Below are 18,702 nucleotides of genomic sequence, written 5' to 3' on the forward strand. Positions count from 1 at the left end.
CTACAGCAATGTCTGTCTTGCAAGAATACAATGAGCTAGTGAAAAGGGTTCCTTCCATCTGAGATGGGTATGGCTGCAGCCTGGAGTATCCCATGTCATCCGTTCCGTCTCATGCGGAGGTGTGTCCAACGGTAAATCCAGAGGGTCAAAATTACGATTTCGCGCATAATTTTCCAGATTGAGTCACGGGTAAATTCGTGACCACATTTGTTGCAATCAATTAAAAAACGTGACGTAATCGGATTACGGGGTGCACGTGACCTGCAGACAAGATGGCTGCGTAGCGCGGTTGCTCTGGCCCTCTCGCCCCCTATTTTCATATAACTATACATTTATGTTGTATTCCTAACTTAACAACTCCTCGCTTCGAGTTCCGTCAGCCTTATATATGCAATGGCTGAAGGTTTGAGAAGCAAAGTCGGGTGGACCTCTGAAAGACGACGAAGGTTTGAGTCATTCCGCCAGGCTATATCGACCTTGTTAGCTACCGCGATGAAAGAGCAGCAAACCTTCATCGAGAATCATTTGCAAAGTTTGAAGTACGGCTGGATAACATAAAAACGGAGGTATGACGAACACAACTGATATAGGAAGCTGAAAAAGGACTATAAAGATCTCTCCCACCCAGCTGGTTAAACATGAGAAGTCTTTCCGAACAGCATGCTCCAAACTGGAAGCACACATGGCAGAGCTTGAGGACAGGTCCCGCAGGGATAATGTTCGCATTATCAACTTGCCAGAAACAGTTGAAAAAGGAGACGCAACGAAATTTGTTTCATCTTCGCTCATTACATGGTTTCCTGTACTTAACGACGGAAAGATGGAGGTGATGCGGGCTCATCGTGTAGGCCCGGAGCGTGATACTGGATCCCGCACCATGATCTGCAAGATGCTACGCTACACGGACCGGGACCGCGTCTTGAAGGTAGCTAGAGGCCATCGGATAGAGGCCGGCGGCAAGGAGATTCGCTTCGCCGCTGACTACAGCAACTACACCTTCAAACGGCGCCGCTCATTTTCCCAAACGATGGAAACAGCGAGGAAACAAGGTTTCATCCCGTTCCTGATTTATCCGGCTAAACTAAAGCTGTCCCGCGGGTCTGAAGTGCACCTTTTTGAGACCCAGGCAGATGCTGAGGATTTCCTTGGTGCTCAGACCCGGCCGACGGCCTAACGAAGGGATATGATATCTGGCTCCCAGAATCTACTATCACAGGACCGTTGGATAAGTAAAGCGTTATTCTGCACAGACAAACACGCCTCAGGGCATCCCTAAGTTTACTGTTATCTGACAAACAAGAGAGGATGTGTGTTTGTGGGTTTCTTTACTATATTATTTGCTTTACGTGAAGTAAATTCAAGATTTTTGTGCATGTACGGATGACTAATTTGATGAATAGTTTTCTTTTCTTTTTTAATGTGGCCAGTTTCTACTGTTCTTGCTCTTTTGATATTGGATTGGGTACACAAAATAATGATTTAGGGGGTGGGCCTTTGTAACGGTGTGATAGCCGGCTTTCTCAGTTCAGGTGCCTAAATAGTGGGTGTTTTGTCTGTGGTTTTTGCCACCTTGTTAGGTTATGTCAGATGTGAGTTTTGCAATTTTACATTTGTTTTTTTTAATTTATTGTCATACTTTAATTTTTTCTTTTTTTTTTTTTGGCGACATGGGGTTGAATAATTGGATCTCTACAGTATATACTATAGTGCATATAAAGGAACACATAACCTTGCTCAGCCTTGTTTGTATTGATGTCGATGTTGCACATAGCTAGCTGGAATATAAATGGTTTAAATGGTCCCATTAAGCGCTCAATGTGTCTTGATTGGCTTAAAAGGCACAATATAGATGTGGCCTTTATCCAAGAGTCACATTTTAAACACCTTGATAAACAACGCTTGTCGAACCGTTATTATTATACTGCAGCCGCAGCTACTTTCCATTCTAAAAGCCGCGGGGCCTTGGTGGTGTTAAGGCGTAGCCTCTCCTTAACAATAATTGGAAGTTATGGAAGTGAGGATGGTCGAATTGCTTATATTAAAACCAATATGTGTGGGCAAAAAATTGCGTTTTTAAGTATTTATGCCACAAATACTTTTTGCCCAGAGCTCTTTGGCACAATTAGCAAGACTTTATGGGACCTGCAGGAATTCTCAGTTATTATCGGCGCTGACATGAACGCGGTCCTGGATCCCCCACTCGATAGATCTAGCGCTCCAACTCGACATCTTCCTCCGTCAACAATTGCCTTCCAGGGATTAGTTGATGACTTCAATCTCACAGATTTATTTAGAGCTGTTAATCCTTCAACTAGAAATTATAGTTTTTATTCATATAGACACAAAACTTACTCAAGGATAGATCATTTACTGGCTTCTGCAACGATATACTCTGAAATACATTCTGCTGTGATTTATCCTAACTCTTTATCTGACCACTGTGTTGTCACATCACAGCTCTCATTGGCCCAAATTCCAACTAAGGCCACAAGGTGGCGCTTTAATACCACATTACTTAAAAACAACAGCTATTGTGACCATTTTAGAAATACCTTTAAAACATTTATTTTAGAGAATGCTGACTCGGTGGGGGACCCTCGGGTCCTGTGGGGTGCAATTAAAGGATTTGTGAGAAATACTACTATTTCCTTCGCTTCCTACCTTAACCGATCAAGGCTGAGCAAGATTACTGCACTTGAGAGTGAACTACAAACGCTAGAACAGGCTCAGCAACGGGATGGCTCAACAGATGACAGTAAAAAGAAAATCAATACAGCCAGAATGGAGTTGAACAACATTTTGAGATTACGAGCTGAATTCCAAATTCAAAGGGCTAGAAGGAACTATTATTTTAATGGCTCGAGACCAAGTCATCTGCTCTCTCTTTCTCTGAAAAAAGGGGAAAAGTACTCTAATATTACAGCTATCAGTTCAGAGCAAAAACTGTTGACTACTCCCAAAGATATTAATGTTGCTTTCCAAAAATTTTACGAAAATCTATACAAATCGGAAGTATTATTGGATAAAACTAAATGTGACACCTTTTTGCAAGACTTAGAACTCCCTATGCTTACTCAAGATGATGCATACAGTCTTGGGGAGCAAATTACCCTGACTGAGTTAAGAGGTGCTATAGCGGGTATGAAAAAAGGTAAATCCCCGGGTTGGGATGGAATTCCTCCTGAATTTTACCTTACCTTTTGGGAAGAGTTGGGGCAATACTTTTTAGCAATGATTCATAAAGCTGTTGAAGTTGGTGCTTTTTTTTAACGATATGAATGCCGCCTTGATAGTAGTATTACCCAAGCCTAATAAGGACACCACTAAATGTGGAAACTATAGACCATTATCTATCCTTAATGCGGAAATAAAAGTTTTTGCCCGTATACTGGCCTTGCGATTAGAGCCTCATATAACGACGTTAATTAAAAGTGACCAGACGGGCTTTGTGAAATCGCGACTTGCTTCTGACAATGTACGACGACTGCTTCATGTCATCCATGCTGCTAAGGATATCCCTGCTCCATGTGCAGTATTGAGCCTTGACGCAGAGAAAGCCTTTGATAGGTTAGAATGGGATTACTTGTGGATGGTTCTAGAGCGCTTTAATTTGGGCCCAACTTTTATTAGTTTTATTAAGTTACTTTACAGTAATCCATCTGCGATGATAAACACAAACGGCATTATATCAAATAAGTTCGAGTTATCACGGTCATGCCGACAGGGTTGTCCATTTAGTCCTTTTCTCTTTATACTGTCATTAGAGCCCCTTGCACAGAAAATCCGCCAGCACCCGATAATTTCCCCCATAACTTTCAATAATACTACACACTCCATATCGCTGTATGCTGATGATATATTATTATATTTTGACAGAGCAGCCATATCGTTACCGCACATTTTGGATACTTTTCAGGAATTTAGCTCTCTGTCGGGGTATAAAATTAATTGGTCCAAATCGGCGCTCCTCCCATTAAATCCGGTTTTGAGCCTGTCTGTGTTGCCCCAGCATATTCCAGTGGTTAAACAATTTAAATATTTGGGGGTTGACATTTTCCCGTCGTTAGTTAATATTGCCAACTCAAATTTTCAGGGTATTTACAATAGAATTGAAGCGGATCTCAATAGATGGTCTCACTTGCCAAATTCGTTACAAGCACGGGTGTCAATAGTCAAGATGGATATTCTACCACGCATAAATTTCTTTTCTTCAATGCTGCCCTTACCACCCCCAACTGATTACTGGAAGAGGATTCATTCCTTGGTTTCTAAATTTATCTGGGGTGGGAAGCGGCCACGGGTGAAACTAACAACAATTCAACGACATAAAACAGAGGGTGGCCTATCTGTGCCTAATTTTAAACACTATTTTTGGTCATTTATACTAAGACCACTCACAGATTGGATTAACACCAATTCTGACCCTTGTTGGAAACCCATAGAACAGGACCTAGCATCACCACATAGACTGGAGGATCTGATTTACTCTGCTGTTCCTTTAAAACGGGCTAAGCTGCGGCTTGGACCCATAATGAGTTTTCTCTTATCAACGTGGCTCACCTTTGAGAAAGAAAATAAGATCTCATGTAAATGGCACCGGAATAGCCCGCTCTTTAATAACTATTCTCTACTCACGGGGGGGGTGTCTTTTGCATCCCCGGTATGGAGCTCTAGAGGTATACATGTTTTAGCCGATGTATGTAATGAAAATGGGCTCCGTGATTTTAATGATCTGAGACAGTCTTACCAATTGCCTGGAACATCTTTATTTCTGTATTTTCAACTACGTTCATCTATGAAAGCATATGGAGTACCATGGGCTTCTCGTCCTACTATCCACCCTTTGCACTCCATTTTACATAGTAGCAGCCAAAACAGAGGGGTGGTCTCCAAAATATATTCTTTTGTCCGAGATGCCTCTTACAAAACTCTCCCTATTTCACGTGTGTGGGCCAATGATCTACAACGTTACAATGGAAATGTCTCACTGGACTGGGATACCATTTGGTCCTCGATTGGCCTTGCTTCTAAGAATCCAAATCACCAACAGATTCATTTCAACTATATCTATAGGACCTACCTCACTCCCAGGAAAAGCTTTCTTATGAAACGCTTAACTTCTCCAATTTGTACCCTCTGTTCAGATGGTTGTATAGGTTCATACATGCATATGTACTGGGAATGTAAGGATGTGAAGCTTTTTTGGGGGGAGGTATGTGCCACTTTATCTATTGTTGTGGATGATTTTGTACCGTGTTATCCTGCTGTCCTGCTCTTGAATGATACTTCCTCACTAAAGTTGACATGTTGGAAAAAGCGTATGCTCTTAACAGGCATCACCGCGGCCAAGAAAATGCTAGCTCTACGCTGGAAGCCTCCACATGCAATTACTAAGCCTCAATGGATTAACACTTACATAGACGTAGTTGAGATGGAGCTATCAGTGGCAAGAATGCACAGTGCCGGGCCCGATACTATCTCAGCGTGGCATTCAGTGGTTGATAAAGTTAAGAATTTGCTGTAACTCAATATCTATATTTACATGGTTGGTTTTGTGGTCTGTTTATGACCAGTGAAATTGGGTAGAGATCCAGGGTATGAGGGATTGGGTGGGTGGGTGGGTGGGGGGGGGGGGGTCGCTATTATGTTTGATTTATTTTGTATTTATTTGTTATATGTGTATGTGGGTGTATGTATGTATATGTATGTGTATATATGTGTATGTATATATGTATGGGTATATGTGTGTGTATGCATATATGTGTATATATATATAATTTTTCTTTTTTCTTTTATGTATGTGATTGTAGTATTTAGTTTGTTTTTGATGGTGATAAGCCGACGGTGTAGTCGGAAGAAAATAAAAAAGTTGTTCACAAAAAAAAAATCAATTAAAAAACGTTAAAAAACTGTTAAAGTAACAATTTTGCCATAGCCTACATGTTGTTTGCTCATTTCTGAATGTTATGCTTGTGTTGTTCCATATTAACGAAGCTACATCTGATGAAACCTGCATCAGCGACGCAGCCGTTTCTGCCAACTAACCGCCGGACCTCCTGAGGAGGGATAACAATCCACGATCTGCACACACATCAACTACAAAAATAAACATGTTACACGCTTTCCAAGACTTTTTAATTGTATATTATATTGTTTTCACACTTCTCTGGGACATTGCTGCAAATACAACTGCTTATCAGCATGGCGAGAGCGACACACATCAACTACAAAAATAAACATGTTACACGCTTTCCAAGACTTTTTAATTGTATATTATATTGTTTTCACACTTCTCTGGGACATTGCTGCAAATACAACTGCTTATCAGCATGGCGAGAGCGACTGTCAGCCTCGGCTGTCGGGTCTCTGGGACCCGGGGCAGAATGCTATCGGGTCTCTGGGACCTGGGGCAGAATGCGGTTCTATTTTTCTACTACCGCGGCATCGGGCTTCAGGTCTCTGGGACCCGTCCTCGACTGCGTATCTCTGCTGCCACGGTCTTGGGCCAGGATGCGATTGAATTTTTCTTCCACTTCCGCCAGCGGTTCTATTGTATTTTGTGTTGTATGTATTTTTTTTTAAAACTAAACCAAATGCTTGAACTCTGTCGGGAGAGAAATTCCTTCTATAGCTGCAACTTGGATCAAAGATGCAGCTATAGAAGGAATTTTTTAGTTTGCTTATCACCTGCATTTTTTTAGAGACGGACATATATTTTTAAATATTTAAAAACACACCAAATATTTTATTCATTAGCATGATAGTTGACGTGAGCTTTAACTTTGAAACGAGAGATGTTAGTATTTGATTCCAGATGCAAGCTTTTATTTTGAAAAGTAGAAACTCTGGGATGGCAGAAGGATTTTTTTAGTTTGCCTATAATCTGCATTTATTTTATAGATATATGTTTTTATTCATTAGTATGATAGTCTGCATTTATCTTATAGACATGTTTAGTTAAAAAAACAAAGATATTTTATTCATTTGTATAACGGCAATCATATAAATGAATTAAAAAAAATAATAATCGCGATTTGCATTTTTGACCCTCTGGATTTACCATTGGACACGCCTCCGCATGAGACGAGACCGCATGAGACAGGACGGATGACATGGGACGCTCCAGGCTGCAGCGCTATACTCTTGCTCCATCCATCCATCTTTGTTCAGCAGCTCCAGCAGGGGACCCCAAACTGCCCTTTGAACCCAGGATCTCCTGTTTACTAGACAGGCACTTTGACCAACTAAGCCACAGCACCTCCATTAGTAGCTACCCTGTTAAGTCTTAATTTGTCTTTTACCTTGTATAAGATAAACATACAGTATACTGACTGGCAGTATTGGGAGTAACGGCTTAGCTCACCTAGGCATGGCGGATCAATCCTATCCAGTAGATAGTTTGCAGAAGAGGAATAAATACATGGCAGGCCTCTCCCTTCAGCAGTTTGAGAACGCCAGCCCACTCCTTCCCATTGGTGCTGATCATCCACATCTCACCCCCATAGAGCCAGTGAAGCTCGGTCCACCAGGTGGACCACTCACCATTCGAACCAGACTGGGGGGGAACGTTTCAGAGCCCAGCACGGATCGTGGAGCAACAGCTACGGATGCAACAGTACCTTATGACGTCTACAGTTCCTTCCAACATGGAGCTCTTCCAGAACGTTGAGAATCTCTAGCAGCTGAATGTGCTGCCATACAAAAATGAGAAAGTGGTAACCAGGTCAAGACAAGACCAGGAGGCAGTAAGTCTGCTTGAAGAGAAGACTACGCGTGTGGAGGTGGAGAGAATACGCCGCTATGCTGTAACAGTTTCCCTAACTCACCCGGCAAGGGAAAAGTACAACGCATGAAAATTAAGGTAATGGGTAGATCTCTGATATCTATCGGCTATAATCTAGTCCTGCCTACTTTATTTACACAACCCCAGAACACCAACACCCTCAACCCCACAAACAAACCCTAATTACCTCTAATTTAGCTCAAAAACATGCTAATAAAATAAAAAGAAGACCATGGAATATAAGTGTAACTGCTTAACTGTGTAACTAATTAAACAGGAAGCACCATCTTCGTCCCCATCCCTTTCTGGCAGCCATATCTGATAAGAATGGCCAAGCAACCAAAGGAGCGTATGTGAAGTAGGTAAGGGAATGTACTGTTGAAAGTCGGTGTGCAAATGTGTGCTGATGACTGTGTAACCCTTGCAAGCAACTTATCTTATCACCCCCCCTAAGCTACACCACTACAACAAACAGCAAAAAACGAAACAAAAACAATATCCCCAATATTGAATCTACGCCTCCAGTGGAGACTGCGACCTGAACGCAGCACCTTGGACCGCTCAGCTATCCTGACTGATTATTCCAACGTGTAGTAGGATCTCTCACAGAAATAATAATATGGTAAGTCAACTATGTCATGATATATTAGGTTCTCAGTCATCCAGGTCATACTTATCAAAGGAAGGTTTCCTTATTGTCAGCCCAAATATATGGGTTTATGGGACCATGGAAGAAAGTCACCAGTGTGGAAATGTGCTTGACAATGGCAATACATTGCGCGGGATGTGAAGGCGCTGTGTTCAGGTCGCAGTCTCCTCTGGAGGCTAGGATTCAAATCCCACTTCTTACATGAGTTGTTTCCCTCTAGAACTAATTTCAGAGACATGGTATTGGGAAGCTTGAACTCAGCTATTCTCTACATTGTAGTGGACATTAATTTGCGCAAAGATACTGAATTGCAAGTACAGCCGCACCTTTTGTGAGCATCTGCATTATCAACTCATGTAAAGTTACCATGTGTACACAGTAGACCTATCTACTGCTATATTCATTGTTTGTGGCATAAGCTTTAAAACCTATTCTTGACTTGCCTTGTTCCACATCCTGTGTAAACGCTTAGCTTACTAAATGACTTAAGTTAGTAATTGTTGTGTGCCTTCAATAGCATAAGTGTTAATTATATGGAAAAAGCTGCCTGGCAAACCAATGTTGCCTTTTAGAACAGTGGTTCCATGGTGTAATGGTAAGCACTCTGGACTTTGAATCCAGTGATCCGAGTTCAAGTCTCGGTGGAACCTGGTTTTAAGCCAGACTACTGGTGAAATTAAAAAAATCAACCTCTACACTGTCCACATCTAGGCTAACGGGTAAAATATTCTTGGCTGTTTGACTGAAAACAGTATGTTGGTGGTGGCTGGTTGAACTGTGACCTGTACTTCATTTTAACCTAAAGGAGCTCCAAATTTAGACTTAGTTGAACATATTAAAGATATTTTCACTAGGTCATTATATTTTTGCAAGACAGACTTAGCTGCAGGAGGCGCTGTAGCTTAGTGGTTAAAGCGCTTGTAAACAGGAGATCTTGGGTCCAAATCCCAGCAGTGCCTGGTTATCACTTAATAAAGTGTTTTCCACATGGTTCGTGATACTTAACAAAGATGAGCCTGATTTTCTAGATCACTAAAGTGACATGTGATGTTGTTTTGTACCATAACATTACATGTGTCCATGTAAAGCGAATGAAAGCCTTTTGTTGGAGGTGTTTTTGCAACTTTAGTGTGAAGATTATAAAGTTTTTATTATCATGAATTTCAGTCTTACCTTGGAAGCTTAGGGCTCCTGTACACTGCCTGCACACAATGAGCGTGTCAGCTGAGGTTAGAATGCCTACCGTATTGGTCAATACTGTTAACATGGGAGAAATAAAAACAGACACGCCACACAGCAAACGCTATGTTAACTGTTGAGGAGGACTAAATTAAGACTGTGTTTTAAGCTTTCCATGGCTTTCCATGAGAAATGGCATGATAACAGCTGTTTTCAGTGTTGATGGAACATGGCCTGACCGGAGGGAGTGGTTAATGACCTTTGTGATGAGGGGACTTATGGCATGGAGGCTGGATTTTACCAGGGCTGTGGGGAAAGGGTCTCTCATCTCTCAAGGACCTTGCATAGGACTTCTGTTGTTCTCGGTAGGCATGCCTATGAACAGTGAGTCCTGAGGCGTCGCTCAAGGACACGTCCAGCTGTTTTCATTTGCCAGAGTTCGTAGGGGTCCCCTACTGGAGCTGCTGGACGAAGATGGATGGATGGAAGCAACCCTGTTCATTAGCTCATTGTATTCTTGCAAGACAGGCTTATCTGTAGAAGTTGCTGTAGCTTAGTGGTTAAAGCGCCTACCTTGTAAACAGGAGGTCCTGGGTCCGAATCCCAGCAGCGCCTGGTTCTGCTATGATTTGTGATTCTTAACAGGTGCAACAAAGTTACCAGTTGCATGATTTTCCAGAGAACAAAAGTGACATGTGATGTTGTCTTATAACATTATATGTGGCTGAAAACAGTCTATACCAGTGGAGTGGAATGCTTTCATAGATGCAGGTGGGCTGCACAATGTTAGGTCAGCCATTTTGGGAATCACTGGTTTAGATTTCCACCGATGACACTCATCAAGTGTGCAGGTGATGACGGATGGCCTCACGCCCTCTCACCCATCTCACCCCGGACACAACCTGTTCCAGCTTCTCCCCTCTGGTAGGCGCTACAGAGCACTTTACGCCAAAACCAACAGAGTCAGGACCAATTTCTTACCACAAGCCATCACTCTGATGAAATATTTGCACCGCTCTTCTATGGCTTCTGAATGAGAGTAAATGTGTTGTTCTTTTCCGGGTCTTTCTAGCCTCTACAGGGGGTTTTCTATCCAGCCTGGAACTTCAGCCTCTTTGGGCTTTAAATCCATACATACTTATCTGTCTGTGATATCAATACATATCTGGAAGATTCATTTATTTATTTATTTAGTTATTTATATTTAAGGCCCTACAACCATTTTTAACATGCAAGTGACCTCACTGCAACCCAAATATTCTAATAACCCAGTTTGTCCTGAAAAAAATGATGTTCATATCTTGACTGTAGACAACAGGGTTGATGTTTTACAAGCTTTTTTATAAAATAAATCAAGACGGAAAATAAACTGTAAAAATGGCCTCAGGGCCCAGTGACTTAAGATGATACATGAAAACACATGAAATTAAGAGCAATGCAAATTTAAGATAGTTCATTCATCAGGTTTTGTGGTTCTGTTTATAGAAACTACTTCCTGTTATATCGCGTGATCATACATGAATTTGCGAGATCCCGTGGGTCCTTGTGACTTCAGCTGTCAGTCATGGCCTGCAACAAATCCGGACCTGGCGGGTGTTGACGGACTGCGGATCACGGAGCAGACACGTAGCGGAGTGGATTTGCAGTTGGTGGAAGTCAGGGGTAAGGCCTCCTGCACACTGCCTGTGTGGTGTGAGCATGGCATTTCTGTTGCGTGGCATTTTCTTGGTCTTTGCACACCAGAAACGTTTCTGACGTGGCGATGTTGCTGCTAGCCTTGTCTGTACACATGTATGTTTCTCATTGACTTGTGATTCCATAACTTGTTAATTGTTAATCTGGACTGGTTCGGAAATGAATCATATCATCTAAAGGGGGTGGATTAACTACCCACATTACACCTGAAATACCCTCAAGATTTGAATGATCCTTTGGGACTGAAGTGCTTAGGAATCCCCATCAGTCATTCAGAACTGCCCAAGGTACTTGTGAGATAGGCTCTATCTTTGTCTGATTGGTCTGAATGGAGTCTGTCAGGCATCAGGGGTTCTCCGCTGTAAAAACAGAACATATTTTACAGCTGTGATGGCTGAGTGGTTAAGGTGTTGGATAGGGATGATCTGAGTATCCGGCTGAAACGAGTATCCGGTACGGATAAAGCACTTTTGCCGAGTACAAGTATTATCCGAGTAATATGAGTCAATATCCGTGCTCGGATTGAATACAACTCCTCAACTGGCCGCGTTGCGGTCTGTGATAATCACAGCGTCCCCCCGCCTACACACACGCTCTGCTCACACACACAGAGAACACGGAGAAATGCGCTCCCTCGGCTTCTCTCTCTCTCTCTCTCGCTCTCTCTCTCTCTCTCTCTCTCTCTCGCTCTCTCTCTCTCTCTCTCTCTCGCGCTTGCTCTCGCACTCGCTCTCTCTTGCTCTCTCTCGCGCACGCGCGCTCCGTCGCTCAATCAGGTCCGCGGGTATGTTAACGTTTAGGGTTTCTTCAGCTTCAGGTTTGTTTTTAACTTTGGTTTTTAGTACTTACATACTTAGTAACCAGTAGATTTCTGGTAAACGTGGGTTTCAGACATGCTGCTTAGTTTAAACCATAGACCGTTATGCAACTCCCGTTGCGTCTCTGCCATCGGAGATTTTTTTTTGTCAGCTAGCCCCCCCCACCCTCTCTCTCTTTCTCTCTCTGTGTCTCTCTCTTACACACGCACACACACACACACATATATACCTGGTGTGGAAATAAAAAAAAATAAAAAAGAACAAAAAAAAAAATTTATCACACTGATCATAAAAAAATAAAAAGTTAAAAAGTTTTATTGAGTATGAAAACTCTTGTTCATTACATTTTACTTCATAATTGCAACAGCATGTGTTGTATTCATTGTTGCAAAACGTTTTGTATATAGTTTGTTTGTTACCATGACAACACCATTGATCTGAAGCTTGATGCTGTCATGTAAATAGTTTTCAAATCAGCAATAAATATAAAAATTTCTGATCAACCCATATCAATTGCATGCTTAAAATAGCCTACCGGTTAAAGCCCTGCACATTTCAAAAGAACCCGACCCACTTCCGGGTTAAATCTGACCACTTCCGGTTTAGGCCCCGCCCAGTCTGAGTACGGATCCGGATACAGATAATTCATGTGGTAAACAGATACAGATACAGATAATGCTGTACTCGCTCATCCCTTGTGTTGGACTTGAAATCCAATGGGGTCTCCCTGCGCAGGTTCAAACCCTGCTCACAGCGATTTCTAGAAGAATTCAGTCACATTAAAACAAAAGCCCTATAACAAACTAATTTTAAATTACATACACATCACAATTTCTAATTACACAATAAATAAGAATTCAGTCACATTTAGGGGAGGATGATATTTTGAGAAATTGCAATTTATTGGTGGTGCAGATCCTTACGAGTTGGCTCCCTCTTCTTAGATCCATGACGACCCGGTGAATCTTCCTTCAGTTGCATATCGCGATTTAGTCAACTAATATCAAATCATCAATATATTAATGTTCATTCCAGCAGCATCGAAGACGCTAAAATCAGGCAGTCAGCGCCCAAAGTGCCTTGGCCGGTAAAGTTCATGTTTATTTCTCCTCTGACTTCAGTCAGCATCACACACCTGTAACCCCATCCAACGGTGATGTCACAGGGTCATGGTGTACACAGGGGCCACATTCAGCCCCAACAGAACAAGGTTTTGAAAGCATTAAAAAATGGGTCCAATCCATTTCCCTTCAGATATGTATTGCCCCTCAACAGGCCACAACTGGGCAAAATTAAATAATGCTTGTTAATCATTATAGCAAAAATAAATAACAAATATATACACTCTTTGTAGTGCTGATAACAGAAGTACTAACTAATTATCAGGCACTGCTGGGATTTGGACCCAGGAGCTCCTGTTTACAAGACAGGTGCTTTAACCACTAAGCTACAGCGCCTCCTACAGGTTTGTCTGTCATGTAAGATTACAATGAGCTAATGAACAGGGTTCCAACCATTCATCCATCTTTGTCAAGCAGCTCCAGCAGGGGACCCCAAACTTCCCTTTTCAGAGCGACTGGGTGATCTTGAGGCGTTCCTAGGCCAGGTTGGAGATATAATCCCTCCACCTAGTCCTGGGTCTTACCCAAGACCTACTCCCAGGTGGACGTGACTGGACTACCTCCCTAGGGAGGCCCCCACGAGGCATCTTGACCTGGTCACCACTTTCTCATTTTTGTATTGCAGCACACCCAGCTGCTAGAGCTTCTCAACTATCTGGAAGAGTGCTGGGCCCTGAAGCGTCCACCTCAGTCTGGTTCAAATGGTGACTGGTCCACCTGGTGGACTGAGCTTCCCTGGCTCTAGTTTAATGTTTGTGTTTCTTGTTGTTTAAACAAGTATAATATTAATGAAATGTAATTGGTAATACGTTATATTACTGTGTTAAAGCAAAAAGGAATACATTACTTTATTTGCGTTACTTTTGTAACACGTTACTCCCAATACTGCCAGTCAGTAAACTGTATGTTTAGCTTATTCTAGGTAAAAGAGAAATTAAGACTTAACATTATACCTACTAATGGAGGTGCTGTGGCTTAGTTGGTTAAAGTGCCTCTCTAGTAAACAGGAGATCCTGGGTTCAAATCCCAGCAGCACCTTGTTGTTACAGAGATTACCTCAATTTGCATCCCATCATCATGTCCACCCAATCCCCATGCTACCCATTAAACAGGTCACTTTGCATTCAGTCTCGTAATCACCATAAAAATTAGGTATCACTGAAATTTGAACTTGTGTTGCTGCAGTCAGAGTATACAGTGCTCTTCCTGAATGGGCCAGCATAGTGCATCATAATTGCTTGTTGAATGGTCTATTAGCTTTGAAACCCCCCTTTCCCCACAGCTTTCAATTGTAAATTGTGCACTCTTGAGGTCATAGCATGGATCAGGAACCAAAACGGACACACCTGGACTCAATGTGGGCGTTGGCCGGCAATATTTGACACGTTCAGACCATGAAGACAGCTATCAGTTTATTTCCCATCTGGCAGGTATACTTGTGGACTCAGTTGGACATTTTGAAGATAATTGCACAATTTTGACCCAATTGTCAGTCTATTGCCCATCTGGCAGGGACATTTCTGGATTCAGGTGGACATTGTGGACAGAAACATTGGTGGATCTTGATTCCCACCATGGGATTTAGCCTGTATTGCACATTGGGGTACTAGTTCAATAAGATGCCATTAACATCCCGCGCAATGTATTGCCATTGTCAAGCAAATTGTCCACCCTAGTGACTTTCTTCCATGTCTCCATGAACGCCCATATGTTTGGGCTGACAATTACAAGAGCAGCCGAAAACCCTAGTCGACCCAGTCCAAACCATCGCGGTAAGCCTCACTGGATGTCCAAACTAAAATGATACGAGGCAAGTTGGTAGACTCCTTACTGATGTTTATATCTGTACTCACAATGCCCTGTTTTTAAAACACCAGCCAATCACAAGTGTTACATGTGAATAATCAATTTGTGAGAAATCAGGAAGCTCACATAAAAGATAGTTGCAAGGTCTACCAAATTTTTAACTTTGCAACCCGTAAGCTGTTGAAACCTTGGTTGCCACAGGTTCCCAAACCTTAAGGCCTCAAAAAATCGAGCAGAGTGGCGCAGCGGAAGCGTGCTGGGCCCATATCCCAGAGGTCGATGAATCGAAACCATCCTCTGCTAATTACTATGCTTTGTTTCAAATTAAGTCTATGTACTGTTTGTTGATGTTTAACAATGCATCTGTTGCTGCAAGTGTCTGAAGTGAAGTCTCTGCAATGCTCATTGCATAACATAATAAATTTAATAACACATCTTGCTGTTGGCAGGATTCAAACCTGCACGGGGGAGACCTCAATGGATTTCTAGCCCATTGTCTTAACCGCTCGGCCACAACTACCTGCAATTTACTGCCAGACCTATTGGAACAAATGTTCATAAACTTTTCAGTTGGTTAGTAGTAGTTACCAGACACGGGCAAAGTGCAAATCGTAGTGCACTTCCTGTGTCTGTGGATCCTTATGGAAGCAGCTTCATTGATTGATATGGTCCCTTATTTGTACCATAACAGAGATCTAATATTTTATCAAATTGGGTTGGGCGAGTAACCTTTCTGGCTAATCTTCACAAATAAAGCAAGTAACCACAAAATGAAAACTAATGCAATGGCTGGGAATCAAACCCAGGTGAATTGCTTGGAAGGCAGCTATGCTCACCACTATACCAACATCACTGGGCAATGCAAAGTTCACTGCAAATCTTGATACACATGTGGGCATTGAGACTGATTTTTGCGTTAATTACCATAAATGCAAGGAGGTCACGGTAACTCACAACACTGCGCTATTCAAACATGCACTAATCCTTTTCAATTGTTGAGTGAAGTGCACTGAGTTTTTAGACACTTGATGAGTTAATCATCCACTTTATGGTCTTTTAATACTCCCTTGTTTTGTTTCATTTTCTCTTTCAGAATAAGAGCTTCAGCAGCTCTTTGACAGACTGGACAAGTAATACCTGCTGGAGATGCTGGGGATTGAACCCAGGTCCTCATACATGCAAAGCATGCGCTCTACCACTGAGCTACATCCCCTGAAAGTTTCAAAATTTCTTTTACTTTTTCTAAGATCATTGAATAAGAGAAGAACGCCATCGGAAACTCGGTCAGTGGAGCAATGAAAAGACCCCATGACAATCTACCTGACCATAGCCTTTCAAGTCAGTGACAAATCTAAGCTGCATTTCCTTTTTACCAAAATTCAATTTCCAATTTTGGTAAAATGTTTTGCGTCAAAAGTAGTCTGTTGTTCAATATAATCAGACAGCTCAATCTGGCAGTGTTGCCATAAAAACACTGCATGCCAAACAAACTACTTGAACATTGCCCTTCTAGTCACTGACTGATCACTTTTCCTTGATGCAAAATTGCTAATGCATTTTGTTTGTTTGTTTTATTTGATCCCCCTTAGGACAACGCACTGTTCACTGCAAATCTTGCAACACATCTGGTCATTGAGACTGATTTTTGCATTAATTACCATGAACACAAGGAGATTGCCTTTTAATACTTTTGTCTTTCAGAATAAGAGGTTTGCAGCTCTTTACAGACTGTTGTAACATAACACTTGCTGGAGATGCCGGGGATTGAACCCGGGGCCTCATACATGCAAAGCATGCGCTCTACCACTGAGCTACATCCCTGAATGTTCTATAGAAACCCCTACCCCGGGAAAAATGTTGAAGTAAACTTGTTGTTTGTTTTATTTGGATCCCCATTAGCTTCAGCATGAACTAAAGCTTTTCTTCCTGGGGTCCTACAATCTTTTCTTGACAATACTCTTTATGACATTTCATTACACACACACAGACATAAATTAGAAAATACTACCCATAATTAAATCTTAAAGTTAACGCAATTTATACAAGAAATAAAATAAAAGACACTACTCCGAATAGATTAATCAATTAAGATAACAAAAGCCCTATAACAAACTAATTTTAAATTACATATTTAATTGCTTTGAAAAAATATGTCTTAAGTGATTTTTTAAACCATACTGAGAGTTGTGTTTGATAGTCGTTGGGAGAGAGTTCCATTCACACATCGCTCTGTACCTGACAGAACGTTAAATTGATTTAGTTTTCACTTTAGGTAAAATAAAACTCCCTCCTACTGCACGCCTCGTTGGATAATGATGTGTAGCAGTACTAAAGGATAGTTTTCTGTTTGAAATAAAAGGTGTTTGTTTGTTTATAACGTTATGTAAAAAAACATTAGCAAATACACAAATCTATTTTTTAACTTTAAACCATGAGAGTTGTTCATGCATGTTATCACATTTGATCTAAACCCACACGAGAGAGGCCCACGTGCAGCTTAATTCTGAATCACTTGTAATTTTTTCATATAATTGCTGAAGTGTTGGACCACACCACTGAGGCAGTAATCCACATGTGAAAAAAACAAAACCTGAAGAACATTTTTACTATCTGTGGTGTGAAGATGTTTGCACACCTTTTAATAACTGACAAGGTGTTGCCCATTTTAGTTACCAGCTTCTGAACATGTTTGTCCCAACACAATCTATATTCAATTATCACACCCACAAGTTTAGCCTCTTCTCTCTGCTCTACAGAAGTTTGCTCTATACTGAGTTCAAGTTTCGGTTTGGAACATTAAAAAAATGAGTTCCAACCACTAAACTAGTAGTTTTAGATCCATTGAGATCAGTTTGTTACTCCTGATCCAGTCCACCACTGACTGTAGCTTTCTCTGTAGTTTAGTAAACAGATGGTAAATCGTTAGTAAAGATTGTGAAGAGGAGTGGCCCAAGACAACTTCCTTGAGGAACTCCATGTTCCACGAGCCTGAAAAACTTCCATTAAAGTAAACTAATTGTCTCCTATCAGTCAAATAACTTTCCTTCCATAATAATGCGGTTTGTGAAAAACCACAATATTCCAATTTTTTTAACAGTAAGTTGTGGTCAATTATATCAAATGCTGCAGTAAAATCAAGCACCACAACCCTATTATTTTCCTCTCGTCCATATCCTTAAACCAGTCATCAACCATCTGAGTCAGGGCAGTGTGCGTTGAGTGTTTCCTCTGTGTGTATGCAAGCTGAAAAAAATTAATTAAATTATTTAAAAATAAAACTGAATCTGTTCATAAACAATTCTTTCACATTATTTACGAGAATTGGTAATAAGCTTATTGGTCTACGTTTGATCCAGAGAAAGGCATTTTCTTACTCTTTGGTATTGGCACAACTTTACATATCTTCCATGCTTGCAGACATACATTTCCATAAAACACATATTAATATATGAGCAATAGTAGGAACAATGATTGAAACTATGGCTTAATCCACTTATATCAAGATAGTCCACACCAGGTGGTTTGTTTTTACAATTCATCAGAAGTAATTCAACTTTCAAAACACTAACACTCTTAAATTTAAAGCTACATGTTTTACTTTCCATGATCTTATTTATCAATGTTTTTGACAAATCCGTGTAGTGTAGCTGT

The 18,702-nt window shown here is 41.2% G+C and overlaps 5 non-coding genes across 5 annotated transcripts; 2 read left to right on the plus strand and 3 right to left on the minus strand.

Annotated features, from left to right (window-relative positions):
• The first annotated feature begins 9,010 nt into the window (after window positions 1-9,010).
• Window positions 9,011-9,082, plus strand: trnaq-uug (transfer RNA glutamine (anticodon UUG)). The gene has a single exon. It is a non-coding gene; the product is annotated as a tRNA-Gln (tRNA).
• Window positions 9,083-13,508: 4,426 nt separating this feature from the next.
• Window positions 13,509-13,581, minus strand: trnat-ugu (transfer RNA threonine (anticodon UGU)). The gene has a single exon. It is a non-coding gene; the product is annotated as a tRNA-Thr (tRNA).
• A 628-nt stretch (window positions 13,582-14,209) lies between these two features.
• trnat-agu (transfer RNA threonine (anticodon AGU)) lies at window positions 14,210-14,283 on the plus strand. Its single transcript has one exon. It is a non-coding gene; the product is annotated as a tRNA-Thr (tRNA).
• Window positions 14,284-16,192: 1,909 nt separating this feature from the next.
• Window positions 16,193-16,264, minus strand: trnaa-ugc (transfer RNA alanine (anticodon UGC)). The gene has a single exon. It is a non-coding gene; the product is annotated as a tRNA-Ala (tRNA).
• Window positions 16,265-16,800: 536 nt separating this feature from the next.
• trnaa-ugc (transfer RNA alanine (anticodon UGC)) lies at window positions 16,801-16,872 on the minus strand. The gene has a single exon. It is a non-coding gene; the product is annotated as a tRNA-Ala (tRNA).
• Between the last annotated feature and the right edge of the window lie 1,830 nt (window positions 16,873-18,702).

Source organism: Etheostoma spectabile, unplaced genomic scaffold, assembly GCF_008692095.1.
Source record: "Etheostoma spectabile isolate EspeVRDwgs_2016 unplaced genomic scaffold, UIUC_Espe_1.0 scaffold00569840, whole genome shotgun sequence".
In the NCBI taxonomy this organism is placed as follows: domain Eukaryota; kingdom Metazoa; phylum Chordata; class Actinopteri; order Perciformes; family Percidae; genus Etheostoma; species Etheostoma spectabile.